Source organism: Odontomachus brunneus, unplaced genomic scaffold (genome assembly GCF_010583005.1).
Source record: "Odontomachus brunneus isolate Ranch 3 - 2012 unplaced genomic scaffold, Obru_v1 Obru_scaffold_136, whole genome shotgun sequence".
NCBI classification, from domain to species: domain Eukaryota; kingdom Metazoa; phylum Arthropoda; class Insecta; order Hymenoptera; family Formicidae; genus Odontomachus; species Odontomachus brunneus.
This window is the reverse complement of record NW_022639586.1, coordinates 660,648-672,956: the sequence shown is the minus strand read 5'-3', so window position 1 is coordinate 672,956 and position 12,309 is coordinate 660,648. Positions and strand designations below refer to the sequence as shown.

The 12,309-nt window shown below is 50.6% G+C and overlaps 2 protein-coding genes across 4 annotated transcripts in view; one reads left to right on the top strand and one right to left on the bottom strand.

The window, feature by feature from the left end:
• Nucleotides 1–12,309, bottom strand: part of LOC116850194 (autophagy-related protein 16-1) — a 510,030-nt gene that overhangs the window by 77,371 nt on the left and 420,350 nt on the right. The window lies entirely within an intron of this gene.
• LOC116850193 overlaps nucleotides 1–12,309 on the top strand; it is a 240,188-nt gene that overhangs the window by 7,917 nt on the left and 219,962 nt on the right. Inside the window, exon 1 of one of the 3 annotated variants that reach the window (XM_032828174.1) lies at nucleotides 2,883–3,228. The exons of the other annotated variants lie outside the window; for them this stretch is intronic. The gene's annotated coding sequence lies outside the window, so the exon portion shown is untranslated. Of the gene's footprint in view, nucleotides 1–2,882; nucleotides 3,229–12,309 lie in introns of those variants that run through there. 3 annotated transcript variants of the gene reach the window in all.

The following is a 12,309-nucleotide window of genomic DNA, read 5'->3' as shown; positions in this document are numbered from 1 at the left end:
GAGAGAGAGAGAGAGAGAGAAAGAGAGAGAGAGAGAGAGAGAGAGAGAGAGAGAGAGAGAGAGAGAGAGTTGACCGACGTCGGAGAACGAGTCTGCGGACGGAAGCATTAGCGCTGCGGGCTCAGTATTTCCCAATTCGATTTGAACGCGAGCCCTTCGCTGAGCGTGCAGATTCGCGTGGCGCTTAGCCATTGAACGTTCCCCGGCACAAAATTTGTGAATAAAAAAGCGAAACAACACGAGCGGCACGGTGAAGAAGCGGCGCGCGCGACCGTCACTCGACGCGAGGCTCTTATCGTCATCTCAATTCTCTCGAAGCCCCCGCAATTTCGCGCCGCATCGTCGTTTGGGAGACACTGCCCTAGATGATTCAGCTTTACACGTAATGGTGCTTATCGAAAGCTCCGGCCGGAATTTTCAGGCATGGCTCTACGCGCGAGCGCAGACGCTCGCGTAAGTTATACCGAGATAGCGGTTTTCAATTATGCCGCGAAAAAGAGAGGAACGCTAATTGTAGGTTGAGCGCAAATGGGTATTCATTAGCAGTTCGTCGCTGTAATAATTCGCTCGTCCCGCGGTGCCGCATTCTTCCAGCGAGCCTCTCGCTAATATGAATCTTCGGCGTATGATAATCGGCGTCGAGAGATAGCGCTGTCCAATTACACTATTGAAACGAGATAAGCGGTGTGTTCCGGTTAAATAAATGTCCCGCTGCTCATACTCCCCGTTTCCGAGAACGCGCGTGCTTTAATTGGGGTGTGCTCGATGTTTCCCATCTTATTAACATATTCGGCGCGCACGCAGCACAAGAGTTTTTAGGCGCACGTTTCCTGCGAAATTTCACGGTGCCCTTGTATTTGGTTTTAACGAATTGTGTTACTGCAACTCCGCCAGGATTTTTACTTTTTTCTTTTTTCACGAGTGTTTACTACAACGAGTTGTGTGCGTGTGTCAGTTAATATGATAAAAACAAACTTAATTAAATGAGATACATGCCACCGTGTAATTTATTTTTCCGGAACGGCTTATTTTGACGAGTTGATAAATTTGATAAATACAATTCCCGACGTCTCTCTCTCTCTCTCTCTCTTACACTCTCACTCACTCTCTCACTCACTTACTCACCGATGCCTGCATTTTTGCGAAATAATTTCTTCGTGTTCCGCTCGTTGAATTAATGCTCGAAATTGTATGTCGCGCAAAAGTGAAACGTTTTTCACTCTACCCCTAAGCGACTTAATATCGTGTAAATGAGAGAATAATAGTCTCGTCGCGACTATTATCGCGCGGATTATACGTGCAGATTATGTTTTACGAAACATCGGTATTGTGTTTATCATTAACGATGATAAGATTGCGGATGGGCGCGTTAATTTCTCGAAAACGCGCACTGCCGTCGCGTGGGAGCGCTGTTGAAAGATAATCACGCGGGTGAGTCGAGCACTCATTTATATTTGGCGACGTATTATCGCATGACCGATCGTCGCGACGGATGGGAAGAAGCGTATCGCAGCTTTGCAAATCCGAGTGTTACTTTAGCTGAATCTCCTTACTGTTCCAGGCCACGTCATTTAACGCGTTTAAGCGTATTGAATCATAATTTACCCGTCTCAAATGTGTTGAAGGGCGTGACTTAAAACCGCAGGAAAGATGCAAAAAAGTTTCAGTCAAGTTGCACGCTTGTGCGCTTAAAATTTACACACTGGAACTTACAGCGTGGACGCGAATCGACATGCGCGCATATGATAGCAACATGTCGTTTTAGCACGCTCTTAACCACCGATGAAAACGAATAGGGCGACGGCATAGTTGAAATTTCAGATCACGCCGGCAATGAATAAAAGAGGGTATCTCGGCTTCGCCGTCACCGTCACCATTATACGCACATCACACGCGCCTTGATATGTCACATGTCGTCTTACTGCGCGCGCCATAAAGCCAACTGGTGCTTCAAATCACGTCATCTAATAGTAATAAAATTAGCAACACGCCTTCCGCGACTGCGTATCGGCTATTAAGGCGAGACGCGCGCGTCCCTAATCCCGCTTTCGTTCATTACGCAGATTGTATCATTATATACGCGAATAAGCGGCACGGGCAATCATTTTATGGCGCGCATTGATTAGTTTACGACTCGCCGTTCGCGACCTTCACTTCGCGCTGATTCGATGAATTTAACACGTACGTTTATTACGCCGACGTTCGAGTTAACTTTTTTAATACACCGCCTGGGACAAGCGGGAAAAGGGGACGTGGTCAAAAAAGCAGCAGCGTGTTCTCTGTCGCGCACAGCATAGTTTTTGGGATAGTAGTACAAATACTCTATTTACTCGTCACACATTCTATCCGCTACACGCCTAATAGAAAAATTTCGTTTGGAAAATACATGAAAGAAAAGAAAGCGAAAAAAAAAACAAACCCTTTATTCTCTCGGTACCATAAAGATATCTGCCAAATCTTATTTTCTGCGTATTTATTTTTGTCCAAGATTATCAATAACACGTGTATATTTGGATCACATTGAAATAGAATAACACAAAATTTGTCTCCGAGTCGTCCGAAGGAAATCGGTACGAGAGGGAGCAGAGAGAAAGAGAGAGGGGGGGAAGAGAGAGCTTTAAGCTCGAGGTCGCAAAAGTCCGAGACTCTGTCCCGCGGAACCGCGGAAGCGTGGAGCCGGTGAACGTACTTAAAATCACACGGTGGATCGTCCGAATCGCAGGGCCCCGTACCTTCCTCCTTCTGTATCCCTTTCCCCACCTTTTCACCATCACCGCCGCCGCCGCCACCGCCACCGCCGCCGCCGCCGCCGTCACCACCACCACCACCACCACCATCGCCATCGGGTTCTTGCCTCCCCCCTCCTCCGGGGGCGTCCCGTCGCACTAATAATTCGTGAGTACGTTGCGGTGATGTTGAGCATTCCACCTGCCAACAGCAACCGGGCACATCCCCCCACCTGGTGGGTACCGGCAGGAAAAGTGGCCGCACGCCTTGCAATCCCAGCATTTCTGTGTTGGTTGTGGCCGTGAACGGGGCTCAAGTCCAAGGGCACGCGGGAGCGGGAGAGAGAGAGAGAGAAGAAAGAGAGAAAGAGCGGCTGCTTCCGAGTGCCTGATAGAGAGAGAGGACTTCGCTGCGCGCGAGATTCGCCGCCACACATCCGTCCTGCCGCAGATTTACCCTGGTTTCTACCCGGCGCGGTCCACACGGAACCCAGCGCTCCAGGTACGTGATCCCCCCCGACGAAAAGAACATCTTCCACGGCTAGACGGCACTTTTGCGCGGCGTTGCCTCGCACTCTTCCTGCCCTGTACCTGAGACCGGCGAGGTGCGCGATGATAAACAGTGTATATCGAGAGCTGGCTCGTATATCAGTGAAAAATCGTAAAGTTCGACGCGGCCGCTCCTCCCGACGACGAGGCGAGATCGACGAGCTTCCACCGGATGGTGATTTCGATCATCTTCCTGTTCGCCCGGAACGGGTTACGGAGTAGACGTCGCCGAGATATCCGTTCGATGGGATGCTGTCGCGCCGGGACGACCACGGCGAGCCACGTAGCGCGAGTAAAAACGACCGACGATCTATCTTGCGCGTCATCCTCGCGAACAGGATCGGAATTTTCGCAAGCGGATATAGTGAACTCCTTCCCGGTATTCGCCGTGTTAAAGATCTCTTTTTCTCTTTCTCTCTCTTTCTTTCTCTCTCTCTCTCTTCCCTCCTCCGCCCTCTGTCTGTTCGCGGAACCGCATAGTGTTCCCAACAATTTGGGAATAGAAGCGATCAGATTGTCGATCAGGATCGGCCGGAGATAGAGAGGGTACGAGAAAGAAGGGGAAGAAAATGGAGAGGGAGCAAAAAATCGCATCCTCTTGTCGACCTCGACGCGGCGCGTCTCTCTTTTTCCAATTAAACACAAAATTCCGCTGGCTCGCGGGCCGCGCCTGGGTTCGAGTTTTTCCATTTCGCGTTTTCACGTCTCGCCGGGTGCTGGACGACGTGTGTGTCCCAATCCACCGACGATGCGCGCGTTGTATTCCCGATGAAATCGATAAAGTTCCATCCGCGCGCGGGCGGTAGTTATGGCAGAGCGCCGCTACGTACGGCGGATCGCGGAAAAACAATTTTCCGTCTCGATGGTTTCGCGCACTCGAGAGAAATTCCGATCTTCCGGAAGCCCCCGCTTCGACGGCGATCCGGAATAATTGATTGGTTCCTCGAATCAGCGCGCGCGAGCGCGACGCTCTCTCGCGCGCGAATGTCTCGTTGCATAATCGCACCTTCTTGCTCTCCTTCGGCTACTCGCGGTCGTCCACCGGTCGCGTCGCGAACACCACGGGCCATCGACGTCGCGACGTACCGATCCCGGAACGTTGTACAATTTCCTCGGTCTCACGGGCACGAATGAAACGAAATTACGATGCCGCGCGATGTCTCAGGGAGACGGCTCTCCTTCGTATTTCTCCGTGCAATCACGCGCAAGATCATGACGCTGGATACCGCGTCGCGTCGCGGTGGCTCCTGGTGCCGGGAGCTGACTTTTGGCATAATTGAGTCCAAGTCTGCTTTGAAGTTTCCGTCACGTAAAGCGTAAGGAGACGAAAAGGACACTCGTGACGTCTCGCCGCCCGTCGTTCCCTTCGTACTTTCGCATGAATGTCAAGAGCATCCACCACGGAGCGTCCACCGAGCTCCATGTGTGTATGTATGTGTATGTGTGACGTACAACGGCGCAATATGCTCCGTACTGTGTGTACAATGTATCGCGGCTCTTTCATCTTCCTACGCGGACAGAATTCGCGTAGAATGTCGCGCTAATATAGAAACGGTATTGCTAGTAAACAAGTTATAACGGTTTACGCCGGTAGCGCAATCTTACCTGCACCGATAGAGAAGCTCCAACTCGCGCGCTTAATGAGGGTCGTATGTAATAGGACGATCCCTCAAATCAGCAGCTCGCATGTGATAACTACGCCTACACTCGTGTATCCGCGCGTATGCGTGTACGTATGTCTGTGTGCACGTGTTATCAACACAGACACACGCTCAATCGAAGATCTAGTGGAAGATCCTCGTTCGCGACTTTTTCACGCGATTTCGCGAAAACAGAATGGAGAGGTTCCCGAGTGCGCGTCGGTGTGCTGTTCTCCGCCGACAAATCGTTTCCTTCTTACGGCACGATTGATCCTGTTATCGAAACAGTACCTGCACAGATACACACGCACGCACGCACGCATGTACGCACGCACGCCGATGACTGTGGAGATTCGAGTTCTACCGCGGCAGTGCCACACATTTGTGCTAGCAGAACGAAAGGGCACGAGGTCGCTTCAAGACAGTGCGCGGACGGGAAATTGTTGCGAAAAGTGGACCGAGGATTATGCGATTCCCGAGATCGAGGTAACGTGTGAGAATGTGCGGTAAATGTTGATGCGAATACCGTATCTCAATATCGTATCTCGTACGTCGGAGCCCGGCTCGCTTCCAGATCGCTTTCTATCTCGATTCTCGCGATGTTTGACAAGAAAGCACGCGCGAGCAATGCTCCCCTTTGTGCCGCGAGTGTGCGGTGCATATCTACTTTTTGCTCGCTCAAACGTGAACCTCTATCTCCTGCAGCACAAACCGATCTTCCTCTCCCTCTCTGTGCGAACTGAGACAGTCAGCTGTCGTTCGATCTATCAACGAAGACATTCGCGAATTGAAGCAACGACGGAGTCGGAAGATGTCAGTAGATCAAGTCGCGAGTAATGAAAACGGCGCGCAGGAGAAACACCTCGTGGCATACGTGGCGCGATTGTCAGCGTAATCGATCGTTTTCCCGCACGGGAAAAACGGCCCATGGATAAATCTGGTTGTGCCAAACAGATTCAACAATAATATACGGAACAACTAATTATGTGGTTGCTGCGGCCGCAAAGCAATTACTGAGTTGCTGACGTTGCAGCAGCGACGATCTCTCTGCTTGCTTCAACCAGAATGTATCCATGGTAAATGTCACCCCAACCGATTTCTGGCCGCCGCAGCCAGATCACGCGCAACTACATTCATGTAGCTGATGTACCAAAGTAACTGAGTCATACCAACTATACATATTACCATCATGCAAAGATACCTGGGATGATGCATATTCTGCTCACAACTAAATACTTCTGATTATGTATCTCTTCTTTCCGTGTTTGATTTCCGTGTCAGATGAGGAAACATGTGATTAAGCTAACATTTAGTAGGAAGGTGTAAAAGCCGGATATGGAAGTAGAGAGAAAGAGAGAGAGAGAGAGTGAAAGATAGTATCTCTAGACGAAAGCCGCAAGATGTACAATGTCGATGCATATCCCGCGTATCGACGACGTCGCCGCCGTCCGACAGCTGACGTTAACGTATAAGCTGGCTGATTAGATTTCGGGACTTAATCCTCGACGTTTACGGCTTCGGATATTGACCGGGACTGAGTAATCGGCGAGGGTGCACGGCTGTAATTTAAGAGTTCGCCGTTATTCGTCGCGCATCTTTCCGTCGTACAAGGTTTCGCATCGGGAAACGCTACATGTTACGCGCGCCGGGGCGCGCCGCAGTATTCAATTCTTACTTGCACCCAGGCATTCGCGGGAAAATCGGTTCCTGTAATTACCTTAATGAATGGCAACAAAGGCAGGAGGAGAGCCTTGCGTCGAGCGATATTATGTTCTCCGCGCGGTTCTCTCCCCCTCTTCTCCCTCTCCACCTCCTCCTCTTGCTCTTCGCCCACCACTTCTGCCTCTCCTCTCACCACCTCTCTCTCTCTCTTTCTCTCCTCACCCTCTCCCCCTTCCCTCTGTCTGTTTCGCTCGTATACTCGCACTATCTTCCTTCAGTCTCTCTGTTTCTGTCTCTCTCTCTCGCTCTTTCGAACCTCGCGGCACTGAGACCGTTTCCTTCGCCATTACATTGTGGCGAACTGTTCGACTAACTTTGAAATAATTAGTCCGGATAATGAAGTTCGGCTGCACAATGGCCTTAGCAGCGAAGGGTAATGAGATTCGCCCGAGCCGCGTACTGACGTTTTGGCGCGATATTGATTACTTAAAACGCTTTGATGGTTTTACCAGAATCTTACGGGATAAGTGAGCGAATCGGATTCCGACAAGCCGTTGCGTAATCGGGACGACGTAACGTTATCTGTGCGCGCGAGACGTCGAGGAAACGGGACTGTTTTCCGGCTGCGTTCTCCCGGGGCATAACGCGAACGCGTCGCGCGCTCCTCTTTACCGATACTAATTGTTTCCGTGGCCACTTCTACATTGTATTACGGAGAATAAACTGAGCTGAGTGCCCAAATATTTTTTTTCACGCTACCTTAATTCGCAAAGTGATCTGGCTTTTATTCACATTTAACTCGGCGAATAATGAGAAGAGAGGAGCTGTATGTGCTCGGAGCTCGAAACGCATCACCGATAAAATGATACACTTTATTGTGTCCGCGGAGAATTTTCGATGAGAGATATCGCGGTAAAGCGCGCGTGCACGGTGCGTCAAGAATAATCTGCAAATGTTGACGGTGACAGGCAGACAATCGGCGCATGATCTGACAGTTCGTGTTCCATTCCTGCCGATAGCAGTTGCGATTAGATTAGCTCCGAGCTAAAAGACGCAAGGTAAACGCGACGACCTTGACCGAGAAGAAAAATCACACTCGGACTAATACCACCTGCCCCAATTCCATGGGCAATCGAGCATGGATAGGAAGCTCGTCTCGACCGATACTTTGAGCGAATCCTCGTTTACCTTTTCTCATGCCATCCGCACGGCATCGAGTTATCGATACGGTTCATCGTGACGGAGGAGGCCTCCCCGCGATGCTTAACAGCCCGTGTAAATTACACAAATAATTTTCCCCGGTACCTCCTCCTCCCTCCTCCCTTCCACCTCTCAGGACAGACGCGCGTTCTTTAATCGGCGCGTCCCCGATCAGCACCGGCGCGAGTGAGCGTTCGTGGTCGGGACACGCACGAATTTTCTCACCCGTGACCGAGCGATAAATCATCGGCCGGGAAAACTGAGCAGGCCGCGGCGCGCGTTCCGGTTTTGACGTTAATCGAACGTCGATGAAATATTAACGAGTGGATAATTTCGACGCGACATTCGCCGCGACAGCGCGCGCCATCGATAAGCCCACCGACGTCACGGGAGAGGATATTAACGTGGCGTGTAACCAGCCGCTGCGCGAGACTCGCTAATGACACTACTTTCCTCCGGCCGAATCATATGGTACGCGGGGCAAGGACGAGAAGGGAGATTCGATCTGGCGCGATCACGTCCTTGACCGGATGCAAAGTCTACTTGAGACTGTTGCGAGGAGACGGGACGAAATGAAATGAGATGTGAGACAAGGCGGTCTCTCGGCTTTAATGAAAATCGCACAAAAGGAGTAACGACCGGCCATTCCAGGTGTATCGCCTTTGCGTAACGGACTATCCACAAAGTATATATCTCGCGGAATGGCGCGAGCGCGATTAATGAACGTTAAACGTATCTCCCGACCGTCCGCCTATTTGTGGAACGCCGGGCTTAACGAGCATCCAGCTTGAACGCGACAACTTTTCACACGGGCCCTCTCTCTCTCTCTCTCTTCCTCTCTTCTCTTCCTCTTTCTCTCTCTTTCCCTGCCCGTACACCAATAAATCCGTCAAAGCGTGCATCAATCGCCCGCTATCCATCTGATATATCTATCAGCGCGAGATTGACTACCCATACTTCCGGGACGCGCGCCGTGGCGAAGACGGCGGATAATCAATGAAGTTTTACCGCAACCGGATGGTAATGAGTTTTCGTAAACGGGGCAACTCTGCGCGACGAGCAAGTTGCCGGGAAAGCAGGCCGTGTAGCGCGACGACGGAGTCATATATCCCTTTACCGGGTTGTGAATAATTAAAGTAGTTTCGCAAGAGACAAAGCAAGTCCTTTCTTGTTTCTTTCTCGTGTATATCGAGCCAGGTTCGTTCCTCTTTGCTCTTCCTTCTTTCTTTCTTTTTTTCCTTCTGCCTACTCGCGTATACCTCAGGGAAAGGAAACGGCTAATTAAGAACTGCCATTTCTTTTTCTATTTCGTTACACATTGAATTTTTTAACACTACTACCCCCAAGATCTCTACGGATGGGAGCGCGCGCTAATTGGGACACGTAATGATATACACTTGTCAACCTGCCTGGCTACCGCGGCTTCAACTGTCATCGCGAGCTATAGTGAATTATTGCGTTGTGCGTCATCAACGATACATTATCGACGCGATGGTGACCGTCGCGCGTGCATGCTGTCGTGTCGCAATCCACTAATTGATTGGTCGTCGCTCGTTTTGCATATTCGTGAAAAATAAAAGAATTTTATCGGCATTACAAGCGAGTGCGTGAAAAAAAGTGTCGATGTCATCGATCCCGTCGTCAGAGCCGTCAGGTCGAAACCTGTTTCCGTCCTTATGTAACTGCTACACGCGTCTTCGAAATATCTTGCCAGCCGCAATTTGCAACCTCGTCGGAATGAAATATTCAAAAGAGCGCAGAATCTTTTGTGACGCGAGAGATTTTTATTTTTTTCGTATAGTATTTGTTGAAATACAGCGGATGTTTTTCCAGCTTCGTAGTGCACACAAACAGTATAATTGATGCCGATATTATTGTTTGCCCCGAGCGATTAAATTTAGTTTATCGCGCGAATATCAAGTATTCCGCTCGAGTTATTCGGCTAATATTTGCTCCGCTTTGGATCTTTTGTTTCAATCATGACATCCGTATATAAAATATACGTGGAGCGCGGGTTTTATTAGATTGCAACCGTGCGCTGAACGTTCGACCCGAGCACGCGCTTGTCATTCCACCTTGCCGATTATCCGACATCGAGATACCGAGTTGTAGAACGCGTACGACATTTCAACACGCGATCGAGAAAGAGACTCCACGCACGAGCGTGTGTCTCCATTTATTTTCAACAGGCATCTCCTGATCTATCGCGTCCGCGAATTTACACACAAAGGGAGCACACCTGCACTCGCCGGGGCAGGTTGGCATTGAGACTCACGCGATCAAGCGTCCGAGAACTTTGACCTACGCGTCATGCTGGAGCTCGAGAGAGGAAAAGAGGGGAGGGGGCAAGAGAGAGAGAGTTAGAAATTGCGGCGTCGGACAGCTGTTCGAAAATCAAATTACGGTCTCGCGAATTCGAGTCCTGTCTACTTTCGAGCATAACGATCGCGCCGATGAGAACGGTACTTCCTCCTTCGTGATACCGACAATTTCGTTAACACCGCGGCGCTGCATTACAGCGCGATCTAACCGACCAACCAATCAGCCAGCCAACCAACCAACAGGTAGAAATATTCGGTCGTTCTCGCGGCCGACCGTTCAAAAACGAGGCTCCCATCGCGCCGCGAAACACGCGTATTTATCATCGCTGGTATCTCATAACCAAGTGTTTCATAACACGAGTAGCCGCTGCGCGCAAACAGATAGGTGGAAAAAGCGCGCGTTGTTGCCCACGAATACATTCTCCTCGATGGCGCGCAAATATGATTCTCGCGTAATGCCTTGACCGAGTCCTGCTTAGAAGGAGGACTTAACGAGCCAACGCGCGCTCGCGTGCTTGGCCCCCTCGAGGGGCAGCGATGGAAAAACCGCGACTCGGCGCGTAACTCGTTATCTAAACGCAACCTCCCGGAAATACAATTTCCCTGAAAAGATGATCGATGAAATGTGACGATGCGCTCTCTACGTTCCTTCCCCTGCGCGCGCATGAGCGCGAGGAGTTCCTCGCAGCCAGCTGGGAGGATTACAGCGCTGCTGCTGCTGCTGCGCTGCCTCGCTGCTATGTAACGGTACACACCCGCACGCGTATGTACTTACAAGGACAGCTATGCGAGCGCGAAATCGGAATACTATTCTCCCCTCGCAGGCCACGTCTTTCTCTCTTTCTGTCTCTGTCTCTGTCTCTTTCTCTCTCTCTCTCTCTCTCTCTCTCTCTCTCTCTCCTCTCTCTTATACACATATAGAGAGAGAGAGAGAGAGAGAGAGAGAGAGAGAGAGAGAGAGAGAGAGAGAGAGAGAGAGAGAGAGAGAGAGAGAGAGAGAGAGAGAGAGAGAGAGAGAGAGAGAGAGAGAGAGAGAGAGAGAGAGAGAGAGAGAGAGAGAGAGAGAGAGAGAGAGAGAGAGAGAGAGAGAGAGAGAGAGAGAGAGAGAGAGAGAGAGAGAGAGAGAGAGAGAGAGAGAGAGAGAGAGAGAGAGAGAGAGAGAGAGAGAGAGCTCTCTCTCTCTCTCTCTCTCTCTCTCTCTCTCTCTCTCTCTCTGTGGAGGTCGTGGGGTTCTGGAGGGAGTGACACGGTGTTCATTCAACTGTGCGTTTCCAAGAAGTCGTAAAACTCTGCAGCACAGCCCGATCGTTACCGCGCAAGATGAAACTGCCCCCATTATATTACCGCGTGAGAAAGTAACAGATCGGCCGACGCGAACGTCCTTAAATTTCCCTTCGAATAAGCCGCGAGAGCGCAACGGAATCGCGATCGCGACGTGCGTCGGCCTCGCGTTCCTCGCGCCAGGAGGAACTCCAGCACGTCCGGTCACGCGTACGCGTTTTCGGTAACGGCTCATAATTCGTACATTACACACACGCACGATCACAGGCAGCTCGAGGCGGATTTCGGGATTCGACCGCGCTCGCAGAACCGCAGTGGAATGCCACCGCTTCCCGTTAGCAGTGAGGCGACGGTCACGAAAGGATATCGCCGTGTAACAGTTCCATATGACTTAACCGTATCCCCGAGGAATCTCAATATTCCGCGTTTGACCGAGCGCCAGAAGCTGATTTCCGGATACTTGAGGAGACGCGCAATTGTCAATGCTAATACAGCACGAGGGCGGCGGGGGACCGAGCCGAGGGAAGGGAGAGGAGCACTCGTCTTCGCTTCTTTATACTTTCCGCAGTTCAAATGGAAAAAGAGAGTAAACGAGCGAGCAAGATCTACACAGAGCGTCCTCGAGTGTTATTCTTGGGAAATGATTTCCTTTTTTCTTTCACGAATAATTTCCAGCTTCGTCAGTCGGCGGAGTATCTCAAACTCGACGAGAATATCTCAAAAATCGCAACAAAAATCCGCCAACTGATCGCAAGTTGGCGCGTAACAATATTCCAAAGAAAATTTTGCGGTGAATTAAGAGACATTTCGCGGGTTTTACGATGTGCGTCTGGTACATTCGCACGTAGAAAGAATGCGGGCAAACGGGATATATCCAAGACAGACAGAGAGAGAGAGAGAGAGAGAGAGAGAGAGAGAGAGAGAGAGAGA